Source organism: Ursus maritimus, unplaced genomic scaffold (genome assembly GCF_017311325.1).
Source record: "Ursus maritimus isolate PB19 unplaced genomic scaffold, ASM1731132v1 scaffold_33, whole genome shotgun sequence".
Taxonomy (NCBI): Eukaryota; Metazoa; Chordata; class Mammalia; order Carnivora; family Ursidae; genus Ursus; species Ursus maritimus.
This window is the reverse complement of record NW_024425897.1, coordinates 29,062,221-29,079,055: the sequence shown is the minus strand read 5'-3', so window position 1 is coordinate 29,079,055 and position 16,835 is coordinate 29,062,221. Positions and strand designations below refer to the sequence as shown.

The 16,835-nt window shown below is 57.3% G+C and overlaps 1 pseudogene; it reads left to right on the top strand.

Moving 5' to 3' along the window:
- Positions 1-6,445: 6,445 nt before the first annotated feature.
- LOC121099890 overlaps positions 6,446-16,835 on the top strand; it is a 13,409-nt pseudogene continuing 3,019 nt past the window's right edge.

Sequence of the window (16,835 nt, the reverse complement as noted above, 5' to 3'; positions counted from 1 at the left end):
GGATGGGAAATTGGATGATGCCACGTTGGCGCCACGCTCAGGAGGGAACTGGGGGATCATCAGAACATGCTGGAACTTCCAAGGGCGAGGACTGGAACTGGGAGAAGAGCTTCAATCTGCCCCAGGTGTGGACAGCACCGCGGGATGCAGGAACCTCTCCATCCTCTCTCCTTGCCTTCCCCTCCTCCCATACAGGGGAGCAGGTGCCAGCCATGCCCACTGGACACGACCTGCCAGAGCCCCCCAGGCCACCCCACCCCAGGCCTTCCTGGGGACAAACCAGCACAAGCATCACTAGCTCCCCCAGCTGCCTCCAGAGGACGCTCTATTGCCCTCAGAGGCCACGGGGCTGGCCTCCAATCTGCCCAGCTGCCATCGCCACTGGCTCCTCCCCTCCCTGGAGGCTGCAGCTGAGAAGCCATGCTCTGGAGTCAGGAGTGGGGGACAGGACCTGCTGGGGACACGCAGGACAGCTTTTTCCTCCCCCCCGCAGGCTTCTCCCCTGATTCATCAGGACACAGCCGGCATTCTCACAGTCTAACCTGAGACAGACAGAGTCTGATCCTGGGCCATCCTCCAGCGTCCATGTTGGCCGGAGGTCAGGCCCTTTAAAGATGCCATTTACGTGAAGTTCAGCATTGCACCCTTCCGTGCTGGGTCAAGGAGAGGTGTGAGCCGCTGTGAGGGAAAGACCCGCTGAAGGAGCCGCGGGCTCAGTGGTCACACGCCGCCAATCTGTTAACAGACCGGACGGGTTCATCCCCAGGGTCCTTCTGGGAGGAGCCGTCGCCTGTTTGGAAGGTGCCGGGAGCATCGGGGGCGGGGATCTGCCGGGGTCCTGAGGTCTGGGTGAGTGACGACTTGTCCTGTCTCTGATGTTGTGTTGGAAGACGGAGGACAGTGGGCACCCACGTCTGCAGTGTGGTCAGCGCTCAGGGCCTGGCGTGGTGTCCTGGAATGGCAGGGTGGACGTGCCGGCTCAGGACGTGTCAGAGCCTCTCTGAGGGGGTGACGTGGGAGCTAGGCCTGGATGGAGCTGTGCGAGAGAATGTTCCAGAAACCGGGTGGGGCCGGGCCTGGTGTGCCGCGGTGGGGAGGGCACTGGGAGTGGTGGGGGCCGAGGGTGTCCCGCAGGTCCTGTCCCCAAGCTCGGGCTGTGGGAGAAGCCCGCGAGGACGAGGCCCAGCCCGCCTGTGTCCCAGCGGACCCTTCCCACGTGGACACGTCTCGGATGCTGAGTCTCCATGAAGGGTGGAAACCACGCGTTGCTTTCCCAGCCTCCCTTGCAGCCAGGAGCCCCCCCCCCCACGCGACCCCGGCCCACCAATCAGAAGCCTCCCGTGAGCCTCTGCGCAGGAAGGGAACCGGGAGGAAGATGGCGCCGGAACACCCGAGTGCAGTGCCGTGAAGGCCGCGCTGTCCCCAAGGAGCGGGCATGGACCGGCAGCTCGGGGTCTGGTTGAGTGGCCTTCCAAGGCACTGAGCCCAAGTCTCTGCCCACGACGGCTCCAGAGCGTCCTGACGTCCACACCCGCGGCCTTGGGTTGCAGCGTGTTGGAAATGCGCGGCCTGGGACCCGCCCAGACCTGCTGCGTCGGAGTCCGCGTGTCAACCTGGCGCAGGTGCGGTGGGTGCGCGTTCACCTGAGGGGGCACCTGCCCTGTGCTGTGTCCACCCGTCCAGCCCCCCGGGGCCCCCTCAGTGCAGTTAGGACCCGGTTGACGGAGAGGCCGCGGGAAGGACTTTGGGGGGGGGGCGGGGGTCCGTTGTGTCCTGTGAGGGTCCCTCCTGCCGCTGGACGCAGAGAGGCGGCGGGGAGGCCAGGCGGGCAGGAGCGATCCAGGGAAAACCCGACGGGAGGTACGCCAGCACGCACACCCCTGCACGCTGGACCCCCGTGCACACACAGGACTCACATGTGCAAATCCAGAAACATTCATTCATACATGCACGCGCGCGCGCGCACACACACACACACACACACACACAATTACAAAGACACAGACCTGGGTGACTTGGCCCCCAAACTTCCCTCGCACTGCACAAATGAACCAAGCCTGCTGCACGAACCTGTTAACTGAACTGAACACACTCAAGCCCGTGGGGGCCGGGTTTGGGAGAAGGATGCAGTAATGAGCGGTCACAGCCCGGGCCAGATGGAATGCCCGACTCTCTGTCTGGGAGGGTCACTGGGCTCAGCGACTGGTGCTGCACAGCAGTAAGGATCAAGTGCTAGTGCGTTTATGGCTGGGGCTGGTGGTGACCAGCGTTGACCCCTGGGCACTGTGTACTAGCAGTGGGCACATTTGTCCTCAGGGCAGAGTGGGCTGCCATGTGCTGTGACCCTAGGTTTGTGATATGGCTGTGTTATTTGTGCACCAGCAGGGGGTTCTGACATAGAGCTAGTGGGGGCATTAGCTTTTGTCCATAATCAGCTGTAAATACTATTTATACCCAGGCAAGTTTATCCCATGAATCAATTACAAGGGAAGGAAATCAGATTTGAGAGATAGTCGTTGTATAGTATATTGCACTTCAAATTGTAATTCTATGAAATCTCATTATTTATTTCTAGACTAAAAGAAATTGAATTTTGGTTATTGAACTACATTTCCTGCTGCTCTTAGGGGGAATATTGTTTTTATAAAGGCGTTCTCTCTTACTTGTTGAGAGTGGTTTTGTTTTCTCATGTTGGAAGTGAGCAGTGCCGTCACGGCCTTCTAGGCTTCTCTGGGAGTCTTGGCTCTTGTTCCGGAGGGCGATTCTGGAAGGACATGACGTCTGTTGTGGACCGTTTGTTTTCATCATTGTTGTTGTCATATTGCTCTCATCGTCAGCATCACAGTCCCCACCGTTACTCTTATCATCGTCAGCATCACAGTCCCCGTCATTACTCTTACCACCGTCTGCATCATCTGTGTTGGCATCATCACCAGCACCGTCACAGCCGTCACTGAATTGGTGTTTGCTGTGGCCCAGGCACCGCTCTAAGTGCTTTCAGTGTATTTTTCCTTTGTCATCATCACTGGTCCATGAGGTAGTGTCATTGGCATCCCCATTCGAATGAAGAAGCTGAGGCACAGAGAGGTTCAGAGACACCCCTCATGATGTGCAGGTAGTGAGCTACAGAACCTGGACTCATGCCCAGGAGCTTGGCCCTAAGTCCTCATGCTCTGCCCTTCTCTGTAATGCACAGCACAGCCCTGCTCTCCATGGATAGCCCTGGTCCTCATCACTAGGGTTCTGTCCTCACCTGGCTATCCCCAGAATGCCACCTCCCACCCCCAGGCCTTTTTCAACCCACCCATCCTTCAGGCTCCCTTCTGGCTCACCTCCTCATAGCATCTCTCCCCAGCAGCTCACAGCACTTCTGTGGTCCCCTCCTAACACCAGCCACCTGAGGCACAGACCTGACAATCCCGGAGGCAGTCCTCCAGCTGGGTAGACTTTCCCAGCCGAGTGCCGTGAGTATTTCTCTAGGACATCTGGGAACAGCCTGTTTTTGGTCCTTCAGTGGCCCTGATGGTGGGCTTTAAGGGTCAGGAGGTGTTTATCACCTGAAATGCCTGGTCTCTCAGTGTCCACGTCATAGCCCACAGAAACCACATGGCTGTGGCGTCATTCTGGTTTGACACGCATCTGCCGCTCCTAGTATGGAGCCCCCAGGTCTGGATAGGGGTATGAGATGTCTGGGCAACTGACTTCGAATGAATGGGATCAAAGCAGAGAGAGCCTGTCTTCCCCCACAAGGTGGCTGTGCTGACATCTCTTAACAGGGAACAGAGGGAGCTTTCCATCTGATCTCCTTGCTAAAGACACCTTTACCTTCTAGAGAATCCATCCTCTCTCCAAACCTACAGTTTTCCTGCTGTAGCAAGATCAGGATAAGGAATGAGAACCGTGTGTGTAATAGGCCTAGGCTGGGTTTCCCACTGACAGCTATAGGAGCAGAGCCAGCCTCCTTGGGAAGGAGCCTCCTAGGCAGCCTGGGAAGAAGTGACCTCTGCCATACCCCTTTTGAGACCCCAGTCCCTCGAAAAGGATCCCTGAGCGTCCCTGGCCAAGGTGTAGATAGGAAGAACTGGCATTAACAATGCTAACTCTGGGCTGGCCATGCTTGTGGGTGCTTTAACTACAAGACTGGCTCCCTCGACCCTCATTCGAAGAGGTGGGGATTGTTTATTCTCAGTTTGCAGATGAGGAAACTGAGGCACAGCTCATTCACTTGTGCAGGGTCACACTAGTGAGCGATGGGACTAGGGCCATCCTCGCCATTATTGCAGCATAGCCATCATCATCGTCGTCATGGTCACCCCTCCTTCCCTTTTCACTTAAACAGTGTCTTTCTTATATGTCATTGGTTTCTTTGAGATGGTGGAATCCTTATTTTTCCTTGTGGTTTGGCTCGTTTATAAGACAACTTTTTATGTGTGCATTGTTTAGACCCTTAGAAAGTAACTATTCAGATATTGTGAAGTTGAAGCTGGTGGAATCAGACAATGTGTAATTCATGTTTAGTAGTATTTAGATGGTTCTCCCTTGTGTGTGTGTTTTTTTAGAAGATTTTATTTATTTATTTGACAGAGACAGCCAGCGAGAGAGGGAACACAGCAGGGGGAGTGGGAGAGGAAGAAGCAGGCTCCTAGCGGAGGAGCCTGATGTGGGACTCGATCCCGGAACGCCGGGATCACACCCTGAGCCGAAGGCAGACGCTTAACGACTGCGCTACCCAGGCGCCCCTCTCCCTTGTTTTTTCTGCAAAGGTATGTAAGACATTTTTTTTTGGCAAATGTAGGATAATACGGTACATGGTGTTTCATAACCAGCTTCTTCCACTGAATGATGCCATGCCAGTTCATGCTATGACCTTTCCATCTGTGCTTTGTGACACGGAGCTCTCACACCTGACCCCAGCCAGCCTTTCTACCTGTCCTCATCACTGCTTAGAGGGACAAGACCCTGCCCCGCCTCCCTCTTCCCATTTGAATCCTGCTATTTCTTGGTCATCATCTCCCGATCTGCCTCTTCTAGGAGACCTGCCCACAAGTTGTCTGAGGTCCCCCTCCTCAACCTGGGTCACAGCTCATAGGTGATCTGTGCACTCCCTTGTCATACCATTTCCTTAAAAACCACTCACTCTGGACCCTGCCCTGGGTATTAGGGACACAGAGACAAGCCAAGCTGACCTTTCCTGAGAACACACAGGCACCAGCCATTTACCAGTCTGATCTCCTTAGTCCTGTAGCAGCCCTGTGAGGTCTGTTCTATTATAGTTCTGATTTAGACCGAGAACATGAGGTGGAGGTTGGGACGTGAGCAAGTGTGGAAGCCAGGTTTCACCCCAGGCCAGCTGGATCCAGGGCTGAGCCCCTAACCCTCATGCTGGTCCTCGGTCCTTGCCTGTGAGGAGGTCACCCTGAATCAGACGATCCTTCACCTGCCTGTCCTGTGTCCTGAGACAGGCCAGGCAGAGCTCTGAGTGTTGGGTGCGGCCAGAACTCATTTGATTGCAAGTGACAGGAAACCCAACTCTGGTTGGCTTTACACAAAATAGAGGATTTCAAGATTCAAGCTACTCCACAGTCTAGGACTAGAATGGCCTCTCCGAGGCTGGATTCAGACCCAGTAGCGCTCTCGGGCCTGACCTCTCTCTCCGTGTCACTGTCTCGTTTCCTCTTTGGGGTCAGCTCCATTTGTCAGACAGACTCCCCTCAGGGCTGCAGAGCGGCTGCAGCACCTCCAGACCTCGCAGTCTGTCGGCTTCAGGCCCACAGGAGGTCTCCTGCCTCTGTCCTGGATGCGCACCGGTGAATGGTGAGTGTCCCCCGGAACAGAGGCTGCAGGAGCCAGTATGTCATTCGCCGCATTCTCCTGCGCAGCGAGCAGCAGTGTTGCAAGTAGACACGCCTCGCTAGCCTGGGCTGTGGAGTGGCGGTGGTGTGGGCCAGATCGATAGCCAAGAAGAGATGGACATGAAGCATGAGGAAGAAGCCTCTGTTTCTGTAAGCTGCTGAGCCCTGGGGGTTGTTTGTTACTGCTTTATTATAAACTAGCACTTACGGACTCTCCACCAGCCCAACCAACGCAACGTGCATCTGCCGAGGCTGTCGATCTGGGCGTCTCTCTGTTTTTCCCACAGAGCCGGGTCCACAGGGGCCCCACTAAAGACGTGTTGACTGATGGGTGCCCGTCAGCTCTTCACGCCACTCCTGTTGGCCTGTCTCGGGCCTGGCTGCTTTCTCTATCACGTCCCTCCAGCTGCTTGTCTCTGGCTCCAGCCTGACGTGCCCGTGAGGCCCCAGCACATACCAGGGTCTCAGGAAGCTCCAGCTCATCCCACTGAAGGGTGGGGAGGAGTCGGGCTCCCATCCGCTCCCCTCGGGGCCTCTGAGCTTGGCGTGTGGTGGGAGGCGCCCTGGAGAACGTCACGGGGAGCTGGCCTCACATGGACGCAGCAAGGAAGCAGATGCCCCTCAGCAGTTTGCAGATTCTGTCTGCCTCTGCAATTCCGGAAGAAATCGGGCGCTGGCTGCTGGACGTTCCCGGCAGTCAGAAGGGGCCGGGGCCACAGTTTAGCCTCCGCTCAGCTGTGGACCCACCTGGAGTTCCATCGGGCAGGAGGCACATCCCTCAAGACCTGTGTCTCCTCCTCCGGTGGGATGCCGCCCTGAAGGAGGCCGGTGCCATCAGTGGGGGCACCGGGCGACCCACACGGTCCCATTTCCGTCCACTCTCCCTTGCCGGGCCTTCGTTTCTGGGGACCAGGTCAATGCATACATTTACACCTGCGCGGTATCTAGGTTTGGGTCTTTCTCGGGGGGGGGGACCTGCGTGTCTCCAGGTCTGGCAGGGGTGGGGCCGATGGAGTGAGGCCTGGGAGGTGGGGGCGTCTTGGGGAAGCGCTTGCTGAGAAGGCTGCTCCTGCCCCGGAGCCTTCGTGTGGGAGGCGGAGGTGCCTGCACTGCCCTGTGGCTCTGAGTCTGTTTACTGAGAGTTAATGACCATAAACCACGCCTGCCACATCCCATACTTGCTGGGTTCACTGGATTTGCAGCTGATTTCTGTGCTAGAAATTGCCGGGCCTCGGGAGAAGCCTGATAAGCAAAGTTCCTTAAGCGAGACAACTTCACACAAACGACTGGAGTCCGTTCTGGGGCCAGCGTAGGTGTCTGTGATCTTACGAAGGCGATTTTGCCCTTTCAGGGCCCACAGGTGGAGGAAGGCATTGGCTCTCGGGGACAGAAGGAGGCAGCTCAGGGGGAAGGAGGGTGCGGTCTGGCCCAAACGTGGCACCGGGATGACTGTTGTCCCTGGCAAGGCCCCCTGCGCCTTCACAGGTGTGACCCTGAGGTCCAGCTCTCCCCCGCTCCTCCAGCCCCAGGATGGACGTGCTCCTTCCCACTCGGACTAGGCAGTGACAAAGCTCTGCCCGCCTCGTTCCCACGAGCACCTGGGCAGGGTCTTCCTAAACCTCATCTCGGTTGTCTGCACCCCCTTCAAGGTATTGACACTAGACCTCGTCTTCTTGAGTCCAGGATGGAGGTCAGTGTTTGTCACCTGGAACGGAACGGACATTCACATGAGCAGCAGCCTTGGACTCAGCTGGGCACAGCCTCTGACCAAACTCCACCTGAGCCCCAGTGTCTTCCTACCCTGGCCGGCACATCTGGCAGGTGTGGGGGGGCTTCCTGGTCACACCATTGTCGCCAACCTGATTTTAAGGAAGAACCAAGTGCAGGAGAAGGCAGAGCTGGGAAGAGGCTGCTCCCAGCTGGAGTCTGGGAGTCCGACTGTGTTGGAGATGCAGCCTGGGGCAACTGCCACGGGAGGAAATTGGGATGGTCCTCCCAGAAGTTCCGGGCTGCTGGGCATTGATGGAGGGTCACACTGCTGTGGGACACAGCCTGGGCAGAAGGGGCAGGGAACCCCCCACCCCCCACATCCCAGAAGGAAATCTGGGTCGGGGGACCTGGGCACCCTGTGCATATCATGTACGCCCACCTCTCACCTGTTGGCTCATCCCTGGTCGAAAAGCTGGCCTGGGTCAGTGATTCACTTCCACTGAGGGCTGTGAGACAGTGACGTCCAGTCGCCCCCCCCCCCCCCATCAGTGGCTTCCTTCTGCCACGTGGAGCCCTTGGGAGGGCAGGTGCAGGCTGAGTCCTGTCCCTTGAATCAGCACTGTTCACAGTTGCACTGGTCCTGGCTGGGCCCAGCTTATAACACCAACACAGAGAATATTTTGAGGCCGTTCTGGAAAATTAGAATGCAATCTGGATCAGGACGTTAAACATTTTTTTAGGTGTGAGCATGTAATTTTGTCTGTAGGAGAAAATGTTGGTCTCTTTTTCTATATGCAGCCAAATAAAAACAAAAAAGCTTTCCTTCCCGCAGATGACCGCTGAGTGTCATTTGTCCATCAGAAGTAGAATGAAAGTACAGTTGGTTCAAACACAGGCTAACCGCGGGCATTTTACGTGCGCGCGCGCCACGCTGGCTCACAGACCGGGGTGAGCGGCACAGCTCAGAATGGCGTGGGATTTTCGTGTCCGTGGCGAACCTCCTGTGCTTCTTTTTTTTTTTTTAAAGATTTCATTTATTTATTTGACAGAGATAGAGACAGCAAGCGAGAGAGGGAACACAAGCAGGGGGAGTGGGAGAGGAAGAAGCAGGCTCATAGTGGAGGAGCCTGATGTGGGGCTCAATCCCATAACGCTGGGATCACGCCCTGAGCCGAAGACAGACGCTTAACCGCTGTGCCACCCAGGCGCCCCCACCTCCTGTGCTTCTGTCCTGTCCTTCCTGTGGCTGGGATTCCAGCTCATCTGGGGAGAAGATCGGAGGTGTCGAGTCCGGCGCATGGTGGCTTGTGTGCTCTCCTCGTCTTGCTCCTGTGTCCTCACCTGTGCCCGGACTTCGGGTTGGAACAGCTGTGGCGCTTGGGCCGGTACACGGAGTCTGAAGGGATGGGGCCAGTTCCAGCTTCGGACTGAAGAGCCGCCAGTGTTCCCTGGACCCCGTACACGCCTGCTCTTGTCTCGCGGAGGACATGCCCGGGCTCCCTCGCCCGCCCCGGGGGATACGAGACTCGAGGCACAGAGACTTCGGAGCAGTTCAGCCCAGACCAGGCCAGACAGCCCACCGCGGACCTGCGAGTGGGTCCCGCCAGAGCCGGGGAAGCACAAGAGCTGACAGACACTGGGCACCCAGGAATACATGGGCGTCCCTGACCCACAAGTGCCGGGGTCCCTCATCCCACTGAAACAGCAACTCTGGAAAGCTGGGGAACCTCTTATCTGTTGCATTCACGAAGACATCAGGCACGCATGGACCCTGCTCTTCAGACACTTAACAGGAAGTTTAGAACTGGTGTACTAAACGCATCATTATCGCTTATGAAGGCTTTACGACTGCATTGCGGGAAAGATCTATTTCTGCTCAGGAATTAGCAGGAAAAGAAGTGCTATCCCCAACCAAGCCTCCTGTATAGTGACGTGTGATGTGTGTACTCACAGCGAGGGACCGGATTGTCATGAGCTTTCATGTTCAGACGCAGGGCGCGCTCGGAACCGTCCTCAGTGGGATGCACTGATCAAGCTGGTAACACATCAGACGTGTGAGAAGTCCTCCTGCACCCCGTGAAGAGGCTTGTAATCCTCACCACCAGCTCTGAGCTAATCTGGGGTCCCCGAGGCAGCAGAGCCTGTGGCAGGTTGTAAGGAACTGGCGAAAATGCTCTCTGCTTATCGGATCGTCACAGGAGGGAAGGGACACAACTACCAAGTAGATCGGGAGTCATCACGTCCCGCGATGGGGCGGTGGGAGCCGGGACCTCCCAGCCAGCAGAGGACACAGGCAGGTGCCTGGTGGCCCCAGGCCCACGCGTGCTGTTCTGGAGGAGGTGAGAGGACTTTTGGAGGTACTCAGAAGTATTCTGTCCCTACTGCCACCGGCATGGGCAGAGTCGCGCCCTGCCGCCCCTGGTGTTGGGCAGAGCCATGTGATGTGTCTGGGCCCACTGCAGAAGGCCGTCACCGCGATGAGCCGTGAGAGGAGCCTGCCGGCCGGCCCACTAGTCCAGGAGGTCAGGAGACACACGGAGCCGACCCCAGGCCTGCAGGCCGAGGGGGGCTGCCCTGCTCCCCAGGAGCCTCACCTGGCTTAGCTGCTTTGGTCCCTCCTCACCTGGGCCAGCCCCACTGAGCTCCCCGAGAGCGCCAGCCTGGACCTTCCGGCTGTGTCTTCCCTGCGGCCACTGCCAGGGGCCACGGGCTCTCAGCTCAGAGCTGCTGCCTGCAGACTGGTGAGTTGTCAGAGCTGAGCCAGAAGCGGCCTGCTTTGGATGCCCGGACCAGCTGCCCCTGCCAAGGTGAGAGCCCTGCGTGACGGCTCTCCAGCATGAGACACACGAAGCCTCCCACAGAAAACGAGTCTCCTTCCACGGGCTTTTCTCCTGAGGGCGGGCACTTAGCAAAGTGTACGGTTTTCAGAATCGGTTTGTGAGCCGTGGGTCTGCTCATCTGCTTCCAGAAGCTCAGGCACGGCAGCTTCTCCCAGCCGCCCACACTGCGGAGCTGTGCTCCCAGCAGCCTCTTCCCAGGCAGAAGGTCCGTTCCCAGGGCAGCGCCCGCGCCCTGTGGCACCACTTGTGGGGGAAGCCGTGGCTCAGGCAGGGCCCTTCCATCCCCAAGGTCTTCCTTAGAGATGGCGGGTCAGAACGCCCAGGCCCACCGTCGGCTCGTTCAGGTCACGCGGGCTGGACTTGCGGGCGCTCGGCTTTTCTGAGAAATGCCCTGAATCTTCCACTTGCTCCCCTTCTCCGTTTTCAACAGCTCTGTTGAGTTACCGGGGACGTAAAACAGCAGGCGCGTGCCGGTCACTTCGGGCGTGTGTGTGTCCATGTGGAACCATCACCACAGTCACAGTGACGAGTGTATTCGTCACCCAACTCGCCCTGTTCCCTCTTCTCACCCCGCCTGCTGTTTGGCAACAAGCGCTCTGCGTGCTGTCACGATAACACATTTCCACTCTCTAGAATTTTTTATAAACAGAATCCTGGCATTTGTACTCACTGGGGCTTCTTTTCCTCAAAGTCATGGTTTGACCTCATCCGTGTAGTTGTGTCAGTGGTTCAGCCTTCCTGTGGCTGAGCGGGTCGGCGTGTGGCCGGACCACAGCTTGTCCATCCGTTCAGCTGTGGATGGACGTTCAGTTATTTCCAGTTTGGCTCCTGACACACAAAGCTGCTGTGCACGTGTGTGGACGTGGTTTTATTTAGGCATTCGCTGTCATTTTCCTTGGGTGAGAATCTAGCAGTGAATTGTCTGGGTCACACGTATGTGTGTGACTGTTTGGGCCGCCGCCATATTGTTTTCTGGAATCCTGCCATCTCTCGGGATCAGTAGCAGGGCACAAGGGTTCTGGTCGGCCCACCGCCTGGGCCGCACTCTGTCATAGGTCTGAAATGTTGGCCATTCTAATAGGTGTGCAGTGGTATTTTTAAACACCCAAAAGGGGTATAACTTATGTACAATACCCCTTTTGGGTGTTTAAAAATACCACTGCACACCTATTAGAATGGCCAACATTTCAGACCTATGACAGAGTGCGGCCCAGGCGGTGGGCCGACCAGAACCCTTGTGCCCTGCTACTGATCCCGAGAGATGGCAGGATTCCAGAAAACAATATGGCGGCGGCCCAAACAGTCACACACGTACGTGTGACCCAGACAATTCACTGCTAGATTCTCACCCAAGGAAAATGACAGCGAATGCCTAAATAAAACCACGTCCACACACGTGCACAGCAGCTTTGTGTGTCAGGAGCCAAACTGGAAATAACTGAACGTCCATCCACAGCTGAACGGATGGACAAGCTGTGGTCCGGCCACACGCCGACCCGCTCAGCCACAGGAAGGCTGAACCACTGACACAACTACACGGATGAGGTCAAACCATGACTTTGAGGAAAAGAAGCCCCAGTGAGTACAAATGCCAGGATTCTGTTTATAAAAAATTCTAGAGAGTGGAAATGTGTTATCGTGACAGCACGCAGAGCGCTTGTTGCCAAACAGCAGGCGGGGTGAGAAGAGGGAACAGGGCGAGTTGGGTGACGAATACACTCGTCACTGTGACTGTGGTGATGGTTCCACATGGACACACACACGCCCGAACTGACCGGCACGCGCCTGCTGTTTTACGTCCCCAGTAACTCAACAGAGCTGTTGAAAACGGAGAAGGGGAGCAAGTGGAAGATTCAGGGCATTTCTCAGAAAAGCCGAGCGCCCGCACGTCCAGCCCGCGTGACCTGAACGAGCCCACGGTGGGCCTGGGTGTTCTGACCCGCCATCTCTAAGGAAGACCTTGGGGATGGAAGGGCCCTGCCTGAGCCACGGCTTCCCCCACAAGTGGTGCCACAGGGCGCGGGCGCTGCCCTGGGAGCGGACCTTCTGCCTGGGAAGAGGCTGCTGGGAGCACAGCTCCGCAGTGTGGGCGGCTGGGAGAAGCTGCCGTGCCTGAGCTTCTGGAAGCAGACGAGCAGACCCACGGCTCACAAACCGATTCTGAAAACTGTACACTTTGCTAAGTGCCCGCCCTCAGGAGAAAAGCCTGTGGAAGGAGACTCGTTTTTTGTGGGAGGCTTCGTGTGTCTCATGCTGGAGAGCCGTCACGCAGGGCTCTCACCTTGGCAGGGGCAGCTGGTCCGGGCGTCCAAAGCAGGCCGCTTCCGGCTCAGCTCTGACAGCTCACCAGTCTGCAGGCAGCAGCTCTGAGCTGAGAGCCCGTGGCCCCTGGCAGTGGCCGCAGGGAAGACACAGCTGGAAGGTCCAGGCTGGCGCTCTCGGGGAGCTCAGTGGGGCTGGCCCAGGTGAGGGGGGACCGAAGCAGCTAAGCCAGGTGAGGCTCCTGGGGAGCAGGGCAGCCCCCCTCGGCCTGCAGGCCTGGGGTCGGCTCCGTGTGTCTCCTGACCTCCTGGACTAGTGGGCCGGCCGGCAGGCTCCTCTCACGGCTCATCGCGGTGACGGCCTTCTGCAGTGGGCCCAGACACATCACGTGGCTCTGCCCAACACCAGGGGCAGCAGGGCGCGACTCTGCCCATGCCGGTGGCAGTAGGGACAGAATACTTCTGAGTACCTCCAAAAGTCCTCTCACCTCCTCCAGAACAGCACGCGTGGGCCTGGGGCCACCAGGCACCTGCCTGTGTCCTCTGCTGGCTGGGGAGCCCCGGCTCCCACCGCCCCATCGCGGGACGTGATGACTCCCGATCTACTTGGTAGTTGTGTCCCTTCCCTCCTGTGACGATCCGATAAGCAGAGAGCATTTTCGCCAGTTCCTTACAACCTGCCACAGGCTCTGCTGCCTCGGGGACCCCAGATTAGCTCAGAGCTGGTGGTGAGGATTACAAGCCTCTTCACGGGGTGCAGGAGGACTTCTCACACGTCTGATGTGTTACCAGCTTGATCAGTGCATCCCACTGAGGACGGTTCCGAGCGCGCCCTGCGTCTGAACATGAAAGCTCATGACAATCCGGTCCCTCGCTGTGAGTACACACATCACACGTCACTATACAGGAGGCTTGGTTGGGGATAGCACTTCTTTTCCTGCTAATTCCTGAGCAGAAATAGATCTTTCCCGCAATGCAGTCGTAAAGCCTTCATAAGCGATAATGATGCGTTTAGTACACCAGTTCTAAACTTCCTGTTAAGTGTCTGAAGAGCAGGGTCCATGCGTGCCTGATGTCTTCGTGAATGCAACAGATAAGAGGTTCCCCAGCTTTCCAGAGTTGCTGTTTCAGTGGGATGAGGGACCCCGGCACTTGTGGGTCAGGGACGCCCATGTATTCCTGGGTGCCCAGTGTCTGTCAGCTCTTGCCACAGAATGTTGTGCAAGGAATCACCCTCAAACAGTGGCCTAAAACCGCAGCCATGTGTCCTCACGGGTCTGCCGGTCGGCTGAGGGTCAGCTACTCCGTGGGGTCCTCCCTGGTGCTTCCCCGGCTCTGGCGGGACCCACTCGCAGGTCCGCGGTGGGCTGTCTGGCCTGGTCTGGGCTGAACTGCTCCGAAGTCTCTGTGCCTCGAGTCTCGTATCCCCCGGGGCGGGCGAGGGAGCCCGGGCATGTCCTCCGCGAGACAAGAGCAGGCGTGTACGGGGTCCAGGGAACACTGGCGGCTCTTCAGTCCGAAGCTGGAACTGGCCCCATCCCTTCAGACTCCGTGTACCGGCCCAAGCGCCACAGCTGTTCCAACCCGAAGTCCGGGCACAGGTGAGGACACAGGAGCAAGACGAGGAGAGCACACAAGCCACCATGCGCCGGACTCGACACCTCCGATCTTCTCCCCAGATGAGCTGGAATCCCAGCCACAGGAAGGACAGGACAGAAGCACAGGAGGTTCGCCACGGACACGAAAATCCCACGCCATTCTGAGCTGTGCCGCTCACCCCGGTCTGTGAGCCAGCGTGGCGCGCGCGCACGTAAAATGCCCGCGGTTAGCCTGTGTTTGAACCAACTGTACTTTCATTCTACTCCTGATGGATGAATGACACTCAGCGGTCATCGGCGGGAAGGAAAGCTTTTTTGTTTTTATTTGGCTGCATGTAGAAAAAGAGACCAACATTTTCTCCTACAGACAAAATTACATGCTCACACCTAAAAAAACGTTTAACGTCCTGATCCAGATTGCATTCTAATTTTCCAGAACGGCCTCAAAATGTTCTCTGTGTTGGTGTTATAACCTGGGTCCAGCCAGGACCACCGCAACTGTGAACAGTGCTGATTCAAGGAACAGGACTCAGCCTGCACCTGCCCTCCCAAGGGCTCCACGTGGCAGAAGGAAGCCACTGATGGGGGGTGGGGGCGCGACTGGACGTCACTGTCTCACAGCCCTCAGTGGAAGTGAATCACTGACCCAGGTCAGCTTTTCGACCAGGTGGTCCTGAAAGGGCAAAATCGCCTTCGTAAGATCACAGACACCTACGCTGGCCCCAGAACGGACTCCAGTCGCTTGTGTGAAGTTGTCTCACTGAAGAAACTTTGCTTATCAGGCTTCTCCCGAGGCCCGGCAATTTCTGTCACAGAAATCAGCCGCAAATCCAGCGAACCCAGCGAGTATGGGATGTGGCAGGCGTGGTTTATGGTAGTTAACTCTCAGTAAACAGACTCAGAGCCACAGGGCAGTTCAGGCACCTCCGCCTCCCACACGAAGGCTCCGGGGCAGGAGCAGCCTTCTCCGCAAGCGCTTCCCCAAGACGCCCCCACCTCCCAGGCCTCACTCCATCGGCCCCACCCCTGCCAGGCCTGGAGAAGTCTGGGGAACTGTGCACAGCGTCTCCCTGCATTACAACAGCACACACCTACAACTATCTCAAGACCGAACGCTTCACTGAACAGACACATACAGACTCTTTCCTTGTTGCCTCAACTCTGTGCCCTGTCTCCTTGGACCTGTGTCTCCTGCACACAATTCACAATGCTACACATGCCTGGTAACAAGCCTTGGTTCGAGGACGGACATGTGACTCAAGCCAGACCATGGAGAGACCGGGACACTGATTTCTGAACCTAGCGGCAGGTCAAGCATTTCTCCACTGGGGTTCCTGAGCGCAGACACAAGCCTCATGACGTTAGGAGGTATCCTGACACCACAATGAGGGAGGGTGCTGCCAGACAGGCAGGGGGATTTGGAAGGTGAAAGGGGCCAAGCCAGGGGGTTTGGAGCAGAGGGGCCAGGGTAGACGCCGCTGGGGCAAGAGGAGATGGGCGGGGCCGACCATTGGGTGTTGTTAGAGCCCTGGGGTCGGGCCAGATGTGGGTGGGGTAGATAGAAAGGCGGAGTTGGGTCATGGTCAAGGCCTGGGTGGAGGGGTTGTCCTGGGAAATGGGCGGGGCTGCAGCAGAGGGGCGGGGCCACAGGTGGGTGGGGTAGAGGTTAGGGCGGAGCTGGGTGGAAGGGGAGACAAGGCAGTTGGGCTGCCTGGCCAGAGGGGCGGAGGCCACAGTCCCTTCCTGGGGAGGCATAGGGGAAGTGAGGAGAACCTCCGAGAGTCTGGAGGGTCTCCTGACTTGCCTCCTGGCGTCAGCTTCCCTGGACCTCAAGGGTAAGGGGCGCAGGAATCACGCTGCAGCTTCTGCACATGCTCAGTCGCAGCCTGCAGGTGTATTCTACGAGCCTCCCTGTTTATTCCACTCACCCTTTTTGGAAACCATGATGCTGCATTTAATAGTATCTTTTTAATTTCTTTTGAACTTTTATCTTATTTGAGTGTGTTTGAGACTCTAAGATTTCCTTCTTAGGAAGTGCTTTGTGTTTAATGACTCTCTTCTTACCTGAAAGTGCTCTTGCGGAACGTCCGTTGCTGTTTGGTGGGCATATATTTTCAATCCACCTCGTCGGCCCTGTGTTCCATCTTTCATCCTGTTTATGAAACTTTCAGTTTTACGAGTGATTATGTTTGACACCCTTGCTCCCCTCGCTAAGTGTACAGGACCCCTGTCGTTCCAGCCCGCATGTCCTTCAAGGCTCGTCCTCCCCACACTCCCTGTCCACTGTCCCAGGAGGCCGCTGACTCCCGGCCACCACAGCACGCTCAGGGAAGCCCCTGGTGCATGTCCCTGTGCGCCCGGGTCCGCATCTCTCTAGGCGCATGCTGAAGGACAGGACAGCGGGCCCCTGGCACCGGTCGCCCTCAGACCCCTTGGTCCCACACACCTGCCAACCAGACGCCCAGGGGGACACGGAGCGGTAGATCTCATTACAGAGACCTCTTCGTTATAGGGGAAACCCCACCCACACAGGTCAGGGTGCAAATTGCACATCCGAACAGGCAGCTGGTACTT